This window comes from Schistocerca serialis, chromosome 1 (assembly GCF_023864345.2).
Source record: "Schistocerca serialis cubense isolate TAMUIC-IGC-003099 chromosome 1, iqSchSeri2.2, whole genome shotgun sequence".
NCBI lineage: Eukaryota > Metazoa > Arthropoda > Insecta > Orthoptera > Acrididae > Schistocerca > Schistocerca serialis.
In genome coordinates, this window is record NC_064638.1 from 774912802 (window position 1) to 774934334 (window position 21533).

At 40.6% G+C, this 21533-nt stretch overlaps 1 long non-coding RNA gene across 1 annotated transcript; it reads left to right on the forward strand.

The window, feature by feature from the left end:
- The first annotated feature begins 17497 nt into the window (after positions 1–17497).
- LOC126458196 (uncharacterized) lies at positions 17498–19423 on the forward strand. The gene is made up of 3 exons (XR_007585591.1): positions 17498–17556; positions 17728–17799; positions 19339–19423. It is a non-coding gene; the product is annotated as an uncharacterized LOC126458196 (long non-coding RNA).
- The last annotated feature ends 2110 nt before the right edge of the window (positions 19424–21533 follow it).

Below are 21533 nucleotides of genomic sequence, written 5' to 3' on the forward strand. Positions count from 1 at the left end.
CTAAAGTGTGTTCTGGCACGGCTGATTTTTCAGGATAGCGTAGGCGTAAGCGCCCTGTGTTCCGCCCTGCGTTGCTCCACAGTGCCTACTGTTTGGCCGACGCAGTAGCAGCCACTCTGACACGGTATTTTGTACAATGCAGGCGTTCTGAGTCCTAAGTCGTCCTTCACAGACTCATCAGCTGTCGTATTTTCATTAGGGGTGTGAACAGCGATGAGACATTGTGTCACTTCAGGAGCCGGATAATCTTTCCCGAAACTGTGCCACAGAAAGGTGAAACGCTAGTTTCTTACTCTCTTATTCGGTGGTATTTTCCTTATGTGGCTCACCAGAAATAACTTGTGATGCCTGGTGGTGGTTGTCCATTTTGCCGGAAGAATTTTCGGAGGTAGCTTAATTTTAGTGGCAGATTTTCGGCTTTTGAGACGACTTTAGCACGGTGGACAAGGGTCTACTGATCTTCACGTTTTTGTGCCAGATGGTGGTGGCTAAGAGCGTGCAGGTACCGATCCGAGTGTGTAAGTTTCCCGTACACAATGAGGCTGAGGTGTCCACTGGTTTTCCGGCAAACGAGAACGTCAAGGAAGGACAACGCACCATCTTTATATACTTCCATCGTAAACCTAAAACGATCGTGAATATCGCTCAGGTGTTCTAAGAAGTCTCACAGTTTTTCACGTCCGTGTGGTCAGATGATAAAAGTGTCATCGACATAACGATAAAAGCAACTTGGTTTATTTGCAGCCGTTTCCAGAGCGATGTCTTCAAATTTATCCATAACAAGGTTGGCTGTGGATGGAGCTAACGGACTTCAAATTTATCCACAAAAAATCGGCTATGGATAATCGCTTGATGCGACTGGAAGCCCGGGAATATTTTATTAACTCATATCGCCACAAGACCATGGGTTCATACAACATACGAAATGTTACAAACAAACATTAACAATCATTTGTTTCAATAGACTTCGGATTTGGCATACGCCGAAATTAACATTTTTTGCTTCAAACAGTCAATTCTCTTACTTCAGGGATCTTTCTTTCTGAAATACTTCGAATAAAAGAAGTTGTCAGAGTATTGCAATCCGTCCCTAACGGGGACACAAAACCGTTAGTGCGCGGTTGAGTGCAATGAAGTTCCATCGAATCACTTTCGATCGGCTGTGACATATGAGATACGAAGGCGTACAACTGGAAACAAGAGGAGGAAGGAAGATTAGGGTTTAACGTCCCATCGACGACACCGTCACTGTAGGCTTAAATGTAAACAGTTACCCACAGAAGCCACGCGGGCTGTCTCTGCGACATCAGTATCCCAATGTTGTTCGTTTTGCAACCCTTCGTATCGGATGTTCCTTTGAAAATAAAGACGTTGGAATATATTCTGAAATCCTACACATTGCAATATCCTGAATCATCAAAGAACCTTACCGCATGGAATTTAAATTAAAAAATAAATTAAATGGATTTTATTCATAAGAGATACTGCTAGCTATACATGCTGTAGCAGAAAAGACTTTAAACTCTATACATTTTCCATACCTCTAAAAAAAAGGGGCTCAATAAAAATGACGACAATTTTACTAATTAGCTAAGAATCAGAAATAACACCATGGGTTTTGAACTTAAAAAAGTAATTTATAGCTGTAGTAAGAAACGTGAGTAATACGGAGTCCATTTAGGAAAAAATTCTCATGTATGGTAAGCAGTTACTCATTAATTACAGCAAAGTGTTGTAGATGAATGAATAAGAAGCAGTTAGCAGCACTTTCATCGCCCGTATGTAGAGTGAAATGCCTTTTCTGTGTGTAGGAGAGGCTAATGCCAGTTAACGAACGTCCAGTAGGGGAGAATGTTCTACCTTGAAGATAGTGCTCCTAGGAGCGTATGGTGTTTCCTGTCGATGTTTTAATCTATTCACTGGTTTTAGAATCGCAGGAATGAATACGCACTAGCGACCGGCATAAGCAGTTTCCGGCATTTTCTACCGTTTTTGATGTTTTGAGACATGAGGTTGTGTTTTGTGCTACATTTGTATATATTTTAAAACTACTTAGAAGTATATATATCTTATGTTACAGAATTTTATTGTGAGTGAAATTATATACATTTTTTAAAACTAAATATAGAAAGCGCGAGCGTTATGCCACACTTGGTCGCTCGCGCATCGTCTTGTACTTTGAAACAGAAGAAGGTCTTCTGCCACGGAAAATGCGATATTTGCAGTTGAAATGAATTACTTTAATGTGCTAACAGTTTGATTTGCCTTGAAAATGAATACTCCCCGTTAGTTTCGATAGGTTCTGTTAAAAAAAAATGGTTCTGAGCACTATGGGACTTAACTTCTGAGGTCATCAGTCCTCTAGAACTTAGAACTACTTAAACCTAACTAACCTAAGGACATCATACACATCCATGGCCGAGGCAGGATTCGAACCAGCGACCGTAGCGGTCGCGTGGTTCCAGCCTGAAGCGCCTATAACCGCACGGCCACTCCGGCTGGCTCTGTTTCAAAATGTATTTAACTCGTAACTGGCTCTTGGCAATACTTCTACTTCAATTCCTTTCACTTACTGATTGCAGCTATACATCGGAGTAATAATGTAATAGACAATTAAACAGAGGATCGGGAACATTTTCTAGATTGCAATGCTTTCAAACTTCAGTAGAGTATTTGTTGCTAGGTACATGACCATGTTGCACCTTGGAACTTTTTTTTTTCACGTCTAGAAAAACCTTACATTTCCAGAGTTATTTTTGTAATTTCCGAAAAGAAAGCTGCACACAAAAAGTGAATGCTATCATTTAAAAGTGGAATAAGAAAATGCATGAAACTTATATTAGGCGAAGATCTGAAACTTTTCCTAAGATACAATACTTTTCCCTACTCTTATGGTATTCAAAATCGGTCTAAAATTCAGTGCAATATTCGAGCAATTACGAGCATTTGTTCGGATAAACTCTTTGAAATTTAGTCGTTTATTGTGTACAGACATATGTTTCATAATCTGAAAATAATGTGGTTACTGTTAGGAAAAAAAACTAGACTGAGTACATAGCTGCAGGTGGTACTGCCGCATCATCGTCTCCCCAGGAACCACATGCACACAGACAACAGTAAACTTGTTAGCGACCCCTTTCCTTGAAAGACATTGCGATGCGAGAACTCTGGTGCAGTTATTCTGGAAGAAATTCTTCATGAAAAGTCATGTTGCCTGGAATTAGTAAAAAACGGCTGCGTGCGATAAGTCTGTGATGTCTGTCTTTCCGATCTCATGACACCACCATGGACTTACTTGTCTTCTCTACGCATTGGTCATCATCCTGTGTTAGTTTCATCGTTTGTAGCCTCGTAGTTGAAGACGATTGAAACTCTCAGACTCTAACGTCACAACAGAAATTCACAGTTCACCCAGAGAACAGTAGTTCTTCTCCTTGGAAAGAACGCTTAAGTCCTTATTGCCTCGATCACATGTAGTTACCCTGGATTACAGTGGAGACTCAGTTAACCGAACTACTTGTAAGTCGTTCGGATAGTACAAACTTCGGGTATTTTGAATGTCTGAAGAAAAGCGATTTTTGTTTATTGCTAACCCTAGAAAGATGACCTACGTCGCTAGCGTATGGTAATCTTTTAGGTACCGGTACGTTGTCATATGATTTTCTTTGTATGGTTTGTATGGTTAATACATATCGGTAAGAGTTAATTAAAACCAACAAAAACAAATTAAACTTATTAAAATCAACAAAAATTCATGTTTATGAAGACATTAGAGACACATTTTCGTATGTTCTTACATATTTTCTAAACATTACGAAAATACTGCAGCCTCGATCCTAACGAAAGTCACGTAGCACAATCACTGTAGTTTAATGTTGTTTAAAATATATGCCACTTGTCATTAGACGTAAACAGGTTTTTCTCTTCATTGCTGCTGCATTACGATTTCGTTTTAATTGTACTAAGCTGACACTCTGGTTTTTGAACCATTTGAAAACTGTTTGCAGGGCTTGAAATGTTTCCGCATGAGTATCTACGTTTCCTTTTGTTTCATCTTCTCGCATTTGCTGCTGTTCGTTTTCCAGCAATATCCTCACAACAATTTCGTCATCCGATGTGATCTTAAACTCTTGAACATTACTGTCAAAACTGAGCTATTCTTTCATATCATTTTATATTTACACGATAACACCACTGCCGGCCGGTGTGGCCGTGCGGTTCTAGGCGCTTCAGTCTGGAACCGCGTGACCGCTACGGTCGCAGGTTCGAATCCTGCCTCGGGCATGGATGTGTGTGATGTTCTTACGTTAGTTAGATTTAAGTAGTTCTAAGTTCTAGGGGACTGATGACCACAGATGTTAAGTCCCATAGTGCTCAGAGCCATTTTTTTGATAACACCACTCTCTTGCGCTTTGACTTTTTAAAGTAAAGAAGCGAGACGGCATAGCAACTGACAACTGTGTAACTCAAAACATAATGAAACGCGCGCTGTCTAACTCGAACAATAATGAAACGAGGCATTGAGCACCCATAAGCTACAATGAATCACGTGGTACGAGGCCAGATAGTGCCAGCGTGTCGCGTCTGTACAAGCACGGACTAGGCTACGAAGATATTTGCTCACGGTTGTCATTCTGGATAATCCTGAATTCTTATAACTGAGGTCGACCTAATGGAGTCTGCACTGTACTATTTACTGTCGCCTTCAGATCCTCGGTGTACAGGGTTTGAACATGGCAGCATAGCTCTGCCGAAACTAGTAATCCAGTGTAACTACATGCGATCAAGGCAATAAAAACTTCATATCTGAATAACAGTCCTTTCCCCAAATTTTCACTTCCTACGACCGGAATTGAGGTCGGAACCTAGGCCGTTCTCCGTTGAGTAACTTCAGAAAAATACTCGTACTTACTTTAGTATGTTCCTGTAGGTTGGCTTCCTCATCTTTTTGCGTAAAGCAGTGACGCTTTGGTCAAGGTACCTGGTTCACATTCTGGAGGATCGGTTCAGTTCCTTCTCCAGTGATGCAGAAAACAAATGCTGGGGTAGTTTCCTTAATAAGCTCGCAGCCGAATTGCTTCTGAAGCTTTATAGAATTATAGATATACCTTTCATATAAAATAAATTAATTTCTGTTTTTCAGTTTCGTGACAGAACTACCTGTCTGACTATAGGTAGAGCCTTTCATCGTCACTGCACTAGTAGGGGGAGGGTGCGGGCTCGACGCCCCGGGCGCCCCTTGCCTCCAGATAAGGTGGCTGCTGTTCATATGACAGCAGACCGAGTTTACGTGAGGCAATCCCAGTGAGACTGAACGAGGATCAATCTCCAGCCCTGTCCGGGATTGAATTAGGAACTCCATGGACAGAGTGTAGTGTTCTTCCCGTTGGATCGCCACGACCACCCTTTCAAAAAGGGGAAATTAAACTTTAATATTCCTTCTTCAATCTTATTTTACAGTATTTGAATTACATTTCTGTCCCAAAGTGAAATGTACTTTGAGTGTAGAAAGTTATAAGTTTTCTACTTGTTTGTTCCTGATTTATTGATTGGTTTACTGTAAACTCTGAGGTACTGTTTCTCACTTATTATCATTTTACAGTGTATAAGGAAATTCTTTCAAACTATTTGTTTCCTACTGAGTTACAATTGCCATAATTTATGCGTTAAACCTTGTGCTAATCAAGAGCCTGTAATCAAAACTGCGTGACAGATTACTTGTGAGCAACTTCTGCAATCAGTTGAAGACTGGTGACACAAAAGTCCTGTTGAAATTAATTCTAGAGAAGAACAGTAGGCAGTGGTAACATTTGCCGTTTATAGGTAACTCCTACAGTTGCCACACAAATATTTATTATAGTCACTTTTACGAGTAATTATTAATGTTGTTATTTCGCTCAAAATTAAATAAAAATAGAAAACTAGACGCTTGTTCTAATGAACTTTTAAAAAAGACATGCGTTGGTATGCACTGGAAAAACATGGAAAAGCTATTTTTTTCATATTGTAGTCTCCCTGCTCTCACTCCGTGAATACACATCGTTACTTGAGAGTCCTCATCAGGTGGGTCATGGTTACAACTTGCTAATGTGTCCAGTGGAGCAGTTATAACTGTGCACCTTGACAAGGGCGATATGGCATCACAGTTAAGCCATCTGGTGATGCACGTCGACGTCCCTTCCTAATAATGCAGTAGGAGTAGACATTCGGCGAGGAATACATGTACGTTAGCTAGTCTTCCTCCTGCACTGTTCTGTAATAATTTATCGAACAGGGTATCAGCTTCTAGAAAAGTTGTAAATGGGCGTTCTAAATGGACCTGTGCCCACACGTCATCAGCGAAACGTGTAGGCCCTGGTTTGCTGAATGCCAGAAACGCGGATTATAGTTGACATCTAAAATATGCAAGTCACTTTGAAGTCACTGATATTGGATATTTTTAGTAGGTCGATATATTATGCTGTCTTTCCGTTCATTTCCTGAATGGGACGTAGAGAAAATAACTGCTTACATGCCTCTATCATAGCTGTTATTAGTCTTATTTTCTAGACACCTGCCATGAACATTGGTCAGTTCAGTTTTCGTTGCGTTTCTCTAACTACCTACCCTCGTACCCAGAAATACAGCCGTTGCTGTTTATACTATCCTTTCTTGTAAATTGCTGATGTCGACCATCTTAATGTGGATCCAACACTCACAAATTCTAAAGTAATCGTAAGAAGACTGATCCAGTTTCTCAGTATCGCAATTATGAACCAACGCCTGCTAGTTGCTGAGCCGACGACTATTCAATTTACAGTTTCCTACACTCCTGTAGATTTGTGCTGAACTGTTCTTTATGCCATGAGAGCTTCTAAATGAGATCCACTTATCCCGTTGATAAAGGCCACTGGCTTTTTATACTCCATGAAGGTCACAACTTCGTAAAGGACGATTCTTAACTTCTTTTTTAAACTTCAACGAAACGAAACATATGGCGGGAAAAGTAAACTGTCTTAGCTACGAGGGAAACAAATCTATATCAAATGTTTACGTATCTTGCCTCTGCCGCCTGAACACTCAGCGCTCAGTCGATGCTACACCTGCCCGCTGGTATTTTTGTCTCTTAGCACATCAAAGTAGAGAATCAAATTGGTCTCACAGTGGGAGTGGAGCTAAATTTTGAGAACAGTTGTACATCGCACAATATCCTTCTAATTCCGAATGTTTGGAAGAAATGACTTCATATGTTACGTAGTATTTTGGGTGGGTAGCCATAGTCTGTTCAGTCATCAAATACAGACTCTAACGGTCTCTAACGCTACCAGCTGTTATGGATTTAATCACTTGATTTAATTTCGTTTTAATCTTAGCACGGGATCAGAACGTTTGTGAATATGGATGGGTTCATACGCAAAACGTTATCTACTCAGTGCTCACTAACAACAATTGAAACCTATGACAGGAAACACGAATCGCTAAATGCCTGTGACTAAGCTTGTACGCTATCAGAAAATGTGAAATTAATTAATCTATGAGTCTGGGTGGCGATTCTGGCGTAACATATTCCATCGTTTAGGACATCAATGGAAAGTGGTCTTCATCGGGGTAATGATGTTTACCTTTCGGTATCTTTCCAGGCAATTTACAATTTTAGAATTATGTTTTACAATGTATACCCAAACAGTTCATTATGACTAAGTTATATATTGGCGATGCATGTAGAGTCACTAGAGTTCATTATCAGTCTTCAAGGTACAGTAATTACTAAAATTTGATTTCAGTTACTAACACTAATTACTAGCCGGCCGAAGTGGCCGCGCGGTTCTGGCGCTACAGTCTGGAACCGCGAGACCGCTACGGTCGCAGGTTCGAATCCTGCCTCGGGCATGGATGTGTGTGATGTCCTTAGGTTAGTTAGGTTTAGCTAGTTCTAAGTTCTAGGGGACTAATGACCTCAGCAGTTGAGTCCCATAGTGCTCAGAGCCATTTGAACCATTTGAACTAATTACTAGATGATCACTATTTTATGAGTTCGTGAGGTCCTAATTAAATCCAGAACAACTAGTGTTTATATGGCGGTCATCTTGTATTCATATCGTGATGTTTTGTGCAGATACATTGCAATAAGGAACACGTATACATAGAGTTAATACGTTTTAGTTTAGATGCAGATATATTGCAGTAATCTTCGGTAAGGACACGCGTGCATAGAGATATTATGTTTTAGACTATTTTACTGTGTAAGCATCACTTTAAAAAGAAAATGTAAAGTTAAACGTGAATTAAAACAATGTAGAAAGAGTCAGAAAAACGGAGGCAGATACTCGACTACTACAGCAGCCACCGGACGTACATGTTGTAGGCGTCCGTTCTGAACCTAATGAAGAATAAGGCGATTCAACAAAATAGCGACACTGTAGCTATGCTAGTAACGATAATAGTATTTCATAAATTTCTATGCCACGACGTCTCATGAGAAAGACTAACGGATCGAAACGCGTCTGTAAGGAAAGTACGTCAAAGTACACTTCGGCCCTCTGGGTATCACTCTCTTACGAACCGCGAAGACATGAATAGGCTAATTACAGCGCGTGCATAGACATTTAAGCACTCATTCTTTCCGTGCTCCACACGCATCTCGAAGGTGAAGAAAATCTAAAGTGTTGTTCAATGCTACGTATCCTCTGTCATGCAGTTTACTGCAGTTCGCGGAGTAAGTATGCAAATACGGATGTGATAAGATTACTTAAACATTGTGACTGGTTTTGGTACATTTATTCTTTGATTATATTCCAGTCTATTGACTCTACTTCAGCTTTTGCCATGGAGGTAAGAATAGAGGGAGACGCCGTGACGTCACAGCTGTGAAGCTATGTGAAGCCGAGGGTAGCTATCTCAATCCGACCAAAACATTGCTGATGTAAGCTTGTGTGCATAGGCTTGTCGCTCGCTTTTGGAAGGATTTTGCGATATTATGGTGACTTGTGTGGTGTTCGGATGTACGAATCGTTCTGATTGTGATGCGAAATCGAAGGGAATAACATTTCATGTGTAAGTTGTCTCATTAAGTGTGATTTTACAACTTCATTGTGAATGAACGTGTGCTACATCGGTACTTGTACTATAGCGTGTTTTTCTCTTGTATGATTTTAGATTTCCTAAAAATGAAAGTCGGAAAGCTCTGTGGAGAATGCCGTGAGGAGGAAGAATTGGCGTGCATGGAGCACTATATGTTCTCAGCATTTCCATGAAGAGGACATAGACCGAACTTCCCTTTCAACTGTAAGGCTCCGAGAAAATGCTGTACCATCAGTTTTCCCTACACACTCAAAACATTTGCAAAAGGTATGTTAATTCAAAGAATTAAATTCTTAGTTTTCACGTTTCAGTATAATACGTACGTATCGTCGATAATCGAAGTGTTGAGTAACTCACTTTGTCTTCATCATGTACCAAATTAAAAGCTAACACTACATTAACTGGCGTAAAGTATAGGCCTAAACAGGACACTGTGTAGATTTACCATTCTATGTACCGTATTTCAGTAAATATTGGTGGTAATGAACAGTGTTTCCCAGTAGTGTAACGTAACTGAAATGTCCCAGTACGTATTACAAACAAGATGTATTTATGGGGCTTTGGAGGGAGGGTATAGCTAACTTAGTTTTCAGTTTCTATTATTTAGTTTGTGATACACGTTTATTACTGAATTAACAAAATTGTATCGTTTACACTGAAGGCTAGCTATTCGTAATATTGCATTAAAAACTATTTTTAATCAGAAGAAACGCGGAATTTCGCCTTTACGAGATTTTATTTTAAACAAAATCTTTGAAACAACATTCTGATGACGTTACATGCGTATATGGTGCAATTAGCGACTGTAATAGAAGCAGCGCTATAGCACACTGGCAATGTTTCGGTCAGAGTGTCATGGCAGCGAGCCACGCCCCCATGGCTTCAAAACATAGTAGGGCTGGGATACGTAGCGCCATCTCCCCTTATTCTTACCTCCATGCCTTTTGCCCTCTTCGACTCTCCCTAGTTCCATGGAAATTATTTCCTGGTTCTTAACACATATCCTAGGGTCGCTATTACTTTACTGACAAAACAGATGCGGTTTCCGATTTGTACACACGTAATAAATGAGCAGTAGGAAAAACGACACACCACGAGCAATCTACAACAAAAAGTTCAATTTTCAGCAAGAAATGTCGACAGTGTTGAGTACTGAAATGCGTGTGAAGTAGGTGCATGTAAGAAAACGTTAATAATGTAATAGAAAAAGAACTTTTTCTTGCTCTGTGTTATTAAAGATATGAGAATGTGGAAACCCGTTTTTCACATTATCTGATCAGAGGTATTTGGACCGCTGCTGGTGGACTAATATGGGAATTGTCTGCCCTTCGCCCTTATGACGGCTTGAGACTTGCTGCCGATACAGTCAGTGAGATGTCTAAATGTGTGTAGAGGAATGGCAGCCCATTCTTCCTCAAGAACGTAGTGATGCTGGACGCTGTGGTATGGTGCGAAGTCATCTTTCTAACGCACTCCAAAGATGTTCCAAAGGGTTGAGGTCATAACTCTGGGAGGGGAGGCATTCCATTTAAGGAATGTTCTTGTCCACGAACAGTTTCCTTACAGATGCTATGCTATGACATGTTGCATTGTCGTGATGATGCGAACGATCACCGTTTGAGAACCGTTATTTTACTGTACACCGTAAACAATATTTTAAAACGTATTCAGATCATTTGGCATTTAGCGTTTTCTTAGGAGCAAGAAACACTCCACACCGTATCACCGCTTCTGTGCTTTCCTGTTGGCACTATACATGATGGCACGTAACGTTCTCCAGGTAATCATGAAACCCAAATCCCTTAACATCGGATTTCCGTTTAGTATAGCGTGATTGATCACTCCAAATCATTCGTTTCCAGTCAACCATTGTCCAGTGGCTTCGATATGTACACCACCTCAAGCATCAATTAACAATGTGCTCGACCACTGTAGCCCATTGTAACTCCCTACGCACCGTCATTGTGCTAACTGGACTTCTAGTAGGATTTTGGAACTAACGAGTGATTCCTTCACTGATTTCATGTGACTTTTTACAATCAATGTCCACAACGCTCGAGGGTCCGTTCCGTCAGTACATGAGGTGTACCTGTTCTTGCTTTAGCTACGGTTGTTCCTTCTCGTTTCTACTTCACAGTCCTATCTCAGTTTATTATATTTTAATTTATTTATTTATTTATTTAAGGAATTTTGTATAAGAAAATTCTCTGCTACTTATTTATTTTTGGTATTTTTAGTTATGATTTCCAGTGGTTTTATTTAAGTTTTGACTTAAGTTTTTAAAAGCTTAAGTATATAACTCTTTGATTTTAAATGCCACAGATATATGTCCCGCAGCGTCAATCTCGCTGATACTCCTCGCCAGAACTGCTCCACCTGATATCTCTAAAATGTTTATTTCGGTACGAAGATCGTTCGGCACAACTAGGTGATTTGTTGTATGATGCGTATGGATTGGTGCGTCCGAAAAGTTTATTGCTTCTAAGATATTCTCTCGAAGAATATTGATCGTGAAAAGATGCAGGCTCGCACTATCATTCCACACTGCACCTCCGATCGATCTACGTCAAGTGATCTCTAAAGAATGATTGTCAAATCTTTTATAAATTGATAAATACACACCTTGAATGCGTATTATTTTCTTGAATTTGTTTATTGTGAAATTCGACTAACTAAACATTCACAATGAAGCTTACTAGAGTCGCATAACAATAGCAAAATCTCTCCAACATAAAACACGTCCGATCTCTGTAATTGCTTCACACAGAGTCCTCCAATATACATATTTGGTTACTTACCATATTCCAGAGATGCGTCCATAGCACAGAACGTCCAACTCTCGCAGGCAGTTTATACTACTCTTGGGATTAATAATTCGATGCACTTCAATGTCTGTTTCAATGGACAGTTGACTTGGGTATCCTAGGAGGACTGAAATGAAATGGCGGAGGTGAACGTGTGTTGAGTTTTGAGGTGTTAGGTAGTCATTAATCAAAGTTGGAAGCCGCCATGCTCGCCTGCACGACCCCACTGTGTTGTTACTCTCTCTCTGCTGACGATACAACACTACCCGGGGTCCACCTGGCGTGCCATCTGAACGTCAGTTCGGCATTTCATGTGTGTCCTGATAATTCCGCTCAGTTAGTGAATTTGTAGCAACTGTATCCAGCCCATCTTCATTAGCTGTCACACGTCTGCCACGAAAATTAGAAACCCGAAAAGTCTTTCTTTCTGATAAAGTTCTTCTGGCAGTTCTGAGGAAGCGACGCTATAAATAAATTTGAAGTTTGGAAGAAAGAAGCTGACCGATGGTTAGGAGAGGAGGAAACGTGATGATTCAACAGAGATATCTTTGTAGATGGTCGACACAGGCAACACTCTGAAACCAGATCTTCAGCACGAATGGGAGAAAATGAATACGATTGTACTGGATTATACCAAGAGGCAATAATTCATTTACACGACTTGGCAACTTCAATGCCTTATGAACATGTCATCCTGAAAACTGTAGCCATAGTCATCCGACAAAAACATTTCAGAAACACCTAGAAAAATTACTGTTTTTAGGCAGTGTATCTAAAAAATAATTGGTCAAGGGACTTGTCTTTTATCTACAAAAATAGTTTCGCTTGTGGTACTGAAACATTTGAGTAGTATAGGGCTGTTGTTAATGTTTGAATATTTGCCTTTGACTACGTTGTATGTATTCGATTTTATGCTCAAGTTTGTTAATGCAAACAGAATACAGGATGACCTCCGAAATGTGTCATCATTTTGTTTTTGAATATACCCTTTATTGTCGAGACAAACTCAGAGGAACATACACTACCATGGGAAACATTCTTTCGAGAACTGTTCTAACTTAGCACATACTCAATATGTCCAGCATTCTGATTCGTAGCTTCCTTCACAGAAACAGTGATGTTAGCTATAGCTCTACGGTACATTTCTTCCGTGATTTCAGTGAAAGCTTGAATATTAAGGCGTCTGAGCTCCGTTCAATCATGTGGACGTTTCGAGAAAATCATTTCCTTCGGACACCCCCAAAGAAAAAAAGTCACATGAGTTGAGGTCTTGACTACTGGGGGACCAAACTTGTCCGTCATTGAAACGACCTAGAAATCTGACTGGAGTGACCTACATGAGGAAACGCTCGTGTAAGAAACCCAATAGTGTGTGACCCACACTGTAATCCTCGGATCACGATGATGTCGTTCATGAAGCACTTGTGGATCTTCAGTAGCCCAAAACCGTACAACTTTTCTGTTAACCACACCGGCCAAATGAAGATTAAACGTTCGTAGCGGGCAAATAATAACCTCCGCCGTGTGCCGCTAGTACGGGCACATCCGGAGGTCACTTTTAAGAATCCGTTAAACGGAGCGTCTGGATACGCACAGTGCGCTACTGCTTTTCTGCTCAAGCAGATCATAGCGCTTCAGTATTCTCCGGCGGACAAACAGGCTTCGGCCAAGGTAACATCGTTTCCAGTATTGATCATTCCAACACAAATTGATCATAAAACCCGTGAATGGTTCTCTTGCAAGGGGTCCACCGTGTATTAAGCTGTTGCCGAAATCGCCTCTGAGTCACAAAAGGACTTTTAGTTTCCTGGTAAAGTAACATAACTCCTCGTCGTTGCTGTGTTATTAGTCGTCCATTGTCGGCCATGTTGTAAACACTACTCTCCTAGTGACACGTTGTGTCGTTAGTGTCAAAGGCCTACCTTCCGAACGTATGCTTCCTAATAAAATGGAGCAATATTTAGATTTAAATCATGGTAGATTGGTAAACAAACCACGAGAGTAAAGTTACAAGAAATGACTGAAAACAAAAAGAGATCACTAAACAAGACACGATTCCTACATAGAATAAGTAAGGTAGTATGAAAGTATCCATAGAAAACTATATTTCAAAAGTCGAACAGCAAAAATTTAATAATGTGTTTGTATAACTTTGCTACTTTCTGCATACATATTTACATTTAAAGAATCCACTGATGATGGTGATATTTGTCGCCGAAACTAGTTTGGGGAATAAATAAGTAAGCAAATAAGAAAGTGTTTTGCATCAGAGCGGACTCACAATTACGATATCGTTGTTTTTCTATGCAAACAGTGACGAAACGGAAGAGTTCCGAGGTAAAGTTATTCAAGAGAATCATTTGAGTTCCGAGAATTTCGTAGATAGTGACTTTGTTTAGAAGCTGGCGTACCTTCGAGACAAATTTCAAAAACTCATTTTGCTGAATGTATCCCTCCAGGATCATAAGACAAAAATTCTCCAAGTATGGAACGAAATTTTAGCTTTCAGATAGGAAATACTGACGTGGAAGAAAAAGCTGGAGGCAAAAGATATACATTACGGTTTCCCTAGTCTTCGAATGGTTTTAGACCACACTGAACTCAAGCTGAGCGAATAATTGAAGACTATGTTTGTGGGACATTTAACTAAAATCGGTGATTACTATCTGAAGTACTTGCCAGCAGAAGTTAATCAACGCATCTCGCGCATAGGTCCATTCAGTACACAACTTCCATCGACACTTACTACTCAAGAATAAAAGTAGTTTATTGATATTTCTTCAGAATCGATAGTAAAATCAAAGTTTGTTTCCTCATCACTCTTTAAGAATTTAGGAGATCGATGAATCAGGTGTACCCGCACGAAGGTAACAAGGCCCTAAGACGTTTTATATATTTCGCAACATTCTACTTAAGTGAATAGGATTTTCACCCTTGGCAGTGATCAGCACGAAATATAAAACGGGAACGTATACGGAGAAAGAAAAGCGAATCGCAATTTCCAATTTTTGTACTGAGATCTTAAGAAATGTTGAAGAAGAAACAAGCTCATCCTTGCCCTTGACTTCACTGCAAGAATAATATGCAATAATAATAAAAGTTGATTAAAATGTGTTATGTCAACACTAGCATAGAAATAATTACTGTTATTCATTCTTTTCGGAACTCAAGCTTATTTGCCCCGTATTTCGAATCGAATATAGTGTGCGAAGGGAGCGCGGATGTTTATGCTCAGGTAAACAGAACTGTGTGTCTAAGAAGTCTGAAAACCACTGGTATTGGGCAAACTCAGGATCAGCGTAGAAAACGTTTTCACCAGTGCTCTAGAAGTTTTGTTGAGATGAAATTTCTGTTCCCAGTTTGTGGCGTACAACTGAGCTGTTCGCGCAGGCAACACGAACGGAGACTACCAAAGATTTCATTGATAACTGTGATCTATAGCCAGTATTTCTGAAAACCCGTTTCATATTTGATTAGATCTGGTACGACTATTTGATTAGAACGCAAAAAGAACGAAATAGGTACTATCTTCCCAATGACAACGAAGAAGTTACACATGGAGCACAAGCTCGTATTGGGGGAAATGGAGAAGGAAATCGGTCGAGTCCTTTCGAAGGAACCTTCTTGGTGAGTGACTTCACCGATTAAGGGAAATTACAGAAGACTTAGATAGTCTTTTAGTTGTGTATTCCATAGGTCATTTGAACGATTCCTTTACCGAAATGATGTGCAACGAGTCAGTTTACGGCATACGTATACATGATTAATGTTAACGCTATTTTATTTAGTTCTGCTCATGCAACTACGTTTAAAGACAAGAGTTTTTTTCCGAGTATTTAAATAGAAATTCGTCAACGGAATAAAATTAGTTATCCAGAAGAAAATATTCTGTGTTAGATTTGAAAACTGCTTTGCTACCTACCAGACATTTTATGATACTAGACAAATGACCAAATATTTTTGTTTGCTGCATACTGAACTCCTTTCTGGACCACTGACAGCTTAAAGAATGTGATGAAATGCATTAGCGAATTGCAGTTACAATTGTACAACTGCTATACTACTTACTATATGTTACTGTATATTACTAGTAGCACATGGAAAATTGTGTCGGACCACATTCGCCTAGCTGTTGCCTTAACAGCCTCGGCCATCCGAGTACACGTCTAGGTCAGACCCCAACTTTCATGTTCCAGTGTCTACGTCCCACAGTACTAGCATACAAGTCGCAAGCACGCATGTTCAAAATGGTTCAAATGCCTCTAAGCACTATGGGACTTGACATCTGAGGTCATCAGTCCTCTAGAACTTAGAACTACTTAAACCTAACTAACCTAAGGACATCACACACATCCATGCCCGAGGCAGGGTTCGAACCTGTGACTGTAGCAGCAGCGCGGTTCCGGACTGAAGCGTCTAGAACCGCTAGGCCACAGCGGCCGGCCAGCACGCATGTCTGCAGGAACAGACGCTGCTGACAACTGACAGCCGGATTAAATTATGAAATGAATTCACAAATTGCGTTGCGATTGTACAACGGCAACGGTATGTCCGAAGGAACATTGCATCGAACTATACAGACACTGTAAAATGTAGACAGTGCCCTACTGTAGCTTTAATAATGCGTAATAAAGGTCATTTTTCCCATATAGTGTTGCACGTATGAACGTCACTGTTCTTCTCAAATTTCATTAGTGGATACATGTATTGTGACGGCGCAGCTGAAATGTCTATCTCTTTGAAGAGGTACTTACAAGCCCTCCGTGGACGTTATCATTACTGCTCGCTTATGTGCAGTCATACGTTCTTTCTAAGTGGTGAGTTGCCGCAGAAAATTATTCCATAATTCCTGAATCACAATGGGCGGGAATTAGAAGTGCGATACTTCCGAATACTGATCCACTTTCCGAATACCGATCCAATGCCTCATCACCGTGACACATCTTCCCCTAATTCGATTGGAGCAGGGAAGCCAATTTTCGCTGACAACAGTCTCTGGTAACAGAGCTCCGATTGGTGCCAAAATATACTGTAGTCTGCGGAGAAGACGGTGACTGGATGTTCTTTTTTTTTTTGTCTATGCCTTACGATTGCATTCACTTAGTTTCTCCGACTAAGTTTGGATCTTTTGGATATGTGACTGGATTCTGTTACAGACACCGTCACGTTGTTGGTGTGATGGAAGGGTAGTGCGCAGCGATAGGCTCGCCCGCTCGTAATGAACGTGGTGGTCGGCAGATGAAAGGACTTTACTGGCCGAGTATCGCGAGCGTGATAGCGGAGAGCGGCGAGTAGCGAGTAGCGAGTGGCGAGTAGCGGGGAGCACCAGGGCGTAGCCGGGCCGCCCTGCCCCGGTAGGAGGAGCGAACGGCGGGCGTGGCGCGGCCATCCAGCATCCTGGAGCCTGCAGCCTGCTCCGCGCCTTGCGTCTGCCTCTCCTCTCTCCTCTCCCACCAGACCTGTCCCCGCTCCTCGCTCCTGCCTACTGGACTCTCTCTCTCTCTCTCTCTCTCTCTCTCTCTCTCTCTCACTCTACCCCTCCCTCTCTCTCTCTCTCTCTCTGTCTCTACCTCTCCTCTCCGTACACCCACTGACATTGCAGGCACTTCAAAAGAAACAAATAAGAGTAAAGTCATTCCCTGGCTATCTCTCAAACACCTGCCTCACTAGCGGAGCGCCACCATGTTTCTGGGTCAGTATACTCTGCATGAGTTTTCCTCACGTTCAACTACCGCAGATTTCCGTGGCTACTACTTGTGTATAATACCTTCTGGTTCATTCTTAGGTCATATTACACAATAATTTATTTAAGGTTGAATAAGAAGTACACCGTTTTTGTTCTACTGATTTTTGATTATTTCAGACTACCTCGCGGGTTGCTGGGCCATCTTCAGCCGACAACTGAGTAGCATCCGAAAGGGACATTAGTTCTTAGGTAATCATACATTATAACTAAGGTAGAATCTACTGTCATAGAGTATTGTGCATCAAATTTGTTTCCCATCGCTGAGATTACAATTTACACAGTGGATAATGTTAAGCACGATAAATAATTAATCTACACACTATTACCGGTTAATTAATTATAGTGCCATATTTTGTGATATGTTGACATTGGCTGGGAAACTGTTAAACTGAGCACTCTTCGTTTGTTATGCAACAAACATGATTTTTAACTAGAATGAGATTTTCACTCAACAGCGGAGTGTGCGCAGATATGAAACTTCCTGGCAGATTAAAACTGTGTGCCGGACCGAGACTCGAACTCGGGACCTTCGCCTTTCGCGGGCAAGTGCTCTACCAACTGAGCTACCTAAGCACGACTCACGCCCCGTGCTCACAATTTTGGAAGGTGGGCGACGAGGTACTGGCAGAAGTAAAATTGTGAGGACCGGGCGTGAGTCGTGCTTGGGTAGCTCAGTTGGTAGAGCACTTGCCCACGAACGGCAAAGGTCCCAAGTTCGAGTCTCGGTCCGGCACACAGTTTTAATCTGCCAGGAAGTTTAATTACTTTTAACATTGTAAATTACACTTTAGGCAATGGGCAGCATTATACACAGTAACCATAATACACAATCTTTAGACTATTTGGGTTATACGATTATGGTGCCACAGTTTGTGAGATCTTGACGTTTCTTGAGAACTGTGTTAACGCACAACTAGTAACTTACGTTAGGCAGTAAATAAGTTTTGTATTAACTTACCTTTTTATACAATGGGACATGTTAAACACAGTACATGCTTAAAATACACAGAATTAATGTATTACTAGCTACGTTGCTGAAGTCCGTGGGGTATGCGAGGTAAGGTATCGGAAATTAAATTGTTTTAATTTTGTGTAGTTCTATGTGGCGGTTTGTGGGTATGGTGCTGGCTGACTGTGTCAAGTGAAGTTTAAAAGTGGGGATGTGCTAAGCTGTAATTGATGATATAGAACCATCTGAGGATTTTGAGCTAAATGTCTGTTCACCTCAAGTGCTTCCATAAGGCTTAGTTTTCTTCCTTTGTTGGCTATATGTAGTACTTTTGGTGTACTTTGTACCTGTGTCCTTCCATCAGCACATGTTCGGCAAAGGTGGAATTTGTTTCCTGTAATCTCCAGCTGCGTTCGTGTTGAGTTAGCCTACTTATTGCCTTGCCTGCCTGACCAATATGCAGTTCGTTGCAGTCATTACAAGTGACCTTGTAAACACCACTGTTACTTAACTAATCTGTTTTGTCTTTGCCGTTGTATAGGATATCAGATGTACTTTCTCTTCCTTTGTCATGGAATTATGGTTCTGCCTTGAGCAAACTCAGATTATTCTTGTTTAACGCCCAAACACGTTTCGGTGAAGTTTCACCATCCTCGGTGGCCTCATTAATTTTCCTAAAATCACATACTGGTGTTTATGTCACTGTCTGACATTTGCAGTACAGCTATTTCGTTCCTGTATGTCATTTTTGGTTGATTTCACTTTTCGTGCTTCTACAGGGTATCCCAATTGGGCTTTGTAGCATGCACAGTCACTGTTTATCGGATGAAGAGGAATGTATCTGATACTTCAGCTACAGACCGGTGTATGTATCTTCTTCCGTGATTTCATTCTTACGAAACACGTTTCGCACGAAGGCGTCAAGAAGAAACTAATGAAGATAGAAGTAAAGAAAGGCCGAAAGTTTCGGACTCTCATGGAGGTGAGTAAGCTATATTTGAGTCTTTCTAATAAGCCGAACCAGGGAAAATACAGTCTTTGACTATTTAGTATGACGTCTTTGTTTCTTTTTTACATTTTTAAATTTTTATTTTTAAAATTTTATTTACTAGTTGGTGCCTTGCATGAGATTTTCTGTCTGGAGGTTGTTGCAAGTCCTATATTACATCTTTTACAACAGCGGGCAGCAAAAATCTGTTTCTTAGCAAACTATACATTGCACAGCCTTCAAGCGCAAAAGTAGAGAAAAAAGTGAGAATAATTACTATTCCAATACTTGTAGATTTCGTTCAAAACTGGAGAGAATACAGAGAGACAGATAGGATCGAAAGAAAATAACAGTAAAAGCGACTGTCAGATAGAGAAAATGCAAAGTATCTTCCAACTATTAAACACAAAAGTATAGGAAATGCTTCAATAACTTTGAAGATAACAACAATCCAGAGAGGAACTGTCGATTTGTCTACAATGTTCTTGAGAAGACTGCAGAAGTACAATCAAAACACAAAATAGGACTAATCATGAATCACACATAAGAGTAGCGCACCAACAACTTCAGTAGAACACTATTCGATTCCTGGTGACAGACAACCATATATAAAACATAGTACATCAGATAATATTTAATGAAAAAAGTGTTATCAGATACACGTAGATGAAGCATTTAGCCGACAAACTTACACGACCTATTTGGAAGTTCTTAAATGATCTCGAAGTAATTGGTCATTGGTACTTTTGTTGCCTCTACTTTACGTAATTTGTAGACAGCTGCAGCAATACTGATGGTGTTAACTACAACGAACATGCGAAATGATAGCGACAGAAACCCGTATTCATTGCCCAATGTCATTAATAGAACAGACTACACTTCAAAGATATACAGGTAGCAGAAGTCATGTGTATAGCAATAACTACCATAAAGGCTGAGAGAATTTTTCTGCCAGAAATCAACATCGCTGAATTGCGGTACGTAGTGCGTCAAGTAGGCAGTTCAACAGAACTACATCTCAATGAGGAAGGAATACACTGTATCCGCATGATAGCCATAAATTTAGTTCGTCTACGGTAAAAGTCTTCCATGGCTGACATCCTAATGAAGTCCAGTAAAGAAAGTGTCGACATACGAGCACCACGCTACTGACTGACGTACGGACAGTGTTTTCCATTCTGACTATAAAAGACCTAGTGATGGTTACAAAAAAAACTATCTGCAGTATGTTGCAACAATATCTTCTGTCACCAAGATTGTAGAGTTCTAGGGGCGATACAGTGCGTAACAGCTAGCACTAAAAGAACTACATGAATAGAATAAAGGATCTCGAGTGACAAAGGCACGTGCATAACACAGTGCTAGAGAAAGATCAGTGAAGTATGCACTGGTAGCGAACGACATACGTCATTCAACCTTTCTGACGTGGTGTTCCTATGTAAATCGAGGCGTGATTCGTGGTCTATCGACATTCCAGTTCCAAACAACAAGCTACAAATAATGAACACGGAAAAAATTAATAAACATGAAGACAAATGTAGAGGGTTATGCATAAATCTGTAATAGTTCAAACGATAAGGACAGGCAGGAAACCGTCTAAGACCAGAAATAACTGTTCCCCAGGTTCTGACGCGTGGTACAACTTACTCCATTGCAAAGCTTATCACTGTATGTTTATTTTATGATAAAGTCGCTTTTGTCTGCAAGACATGTTGGCCAATCATAATCCATGATTCCCTGACTGGTGCGCTGCAACAACCGTAACGCTCGAAATCGGAATCTGAACTTGTGACCTCCTTCATAATCTGCTTGGCTTTTACTTGCAACATATAGTTCCACCTATGGTGTGGTTAAGGTCCGCTGCGTTTTCTGGAACCTGCCACCGAGGCCGTTCTCTTTACTCGGTAGTGCCACATACTTTACACGCTCTACTCATGGAAAGCGTATCCGGTCCGAACGGGGATTATTTTTGATGGATCGAATAAT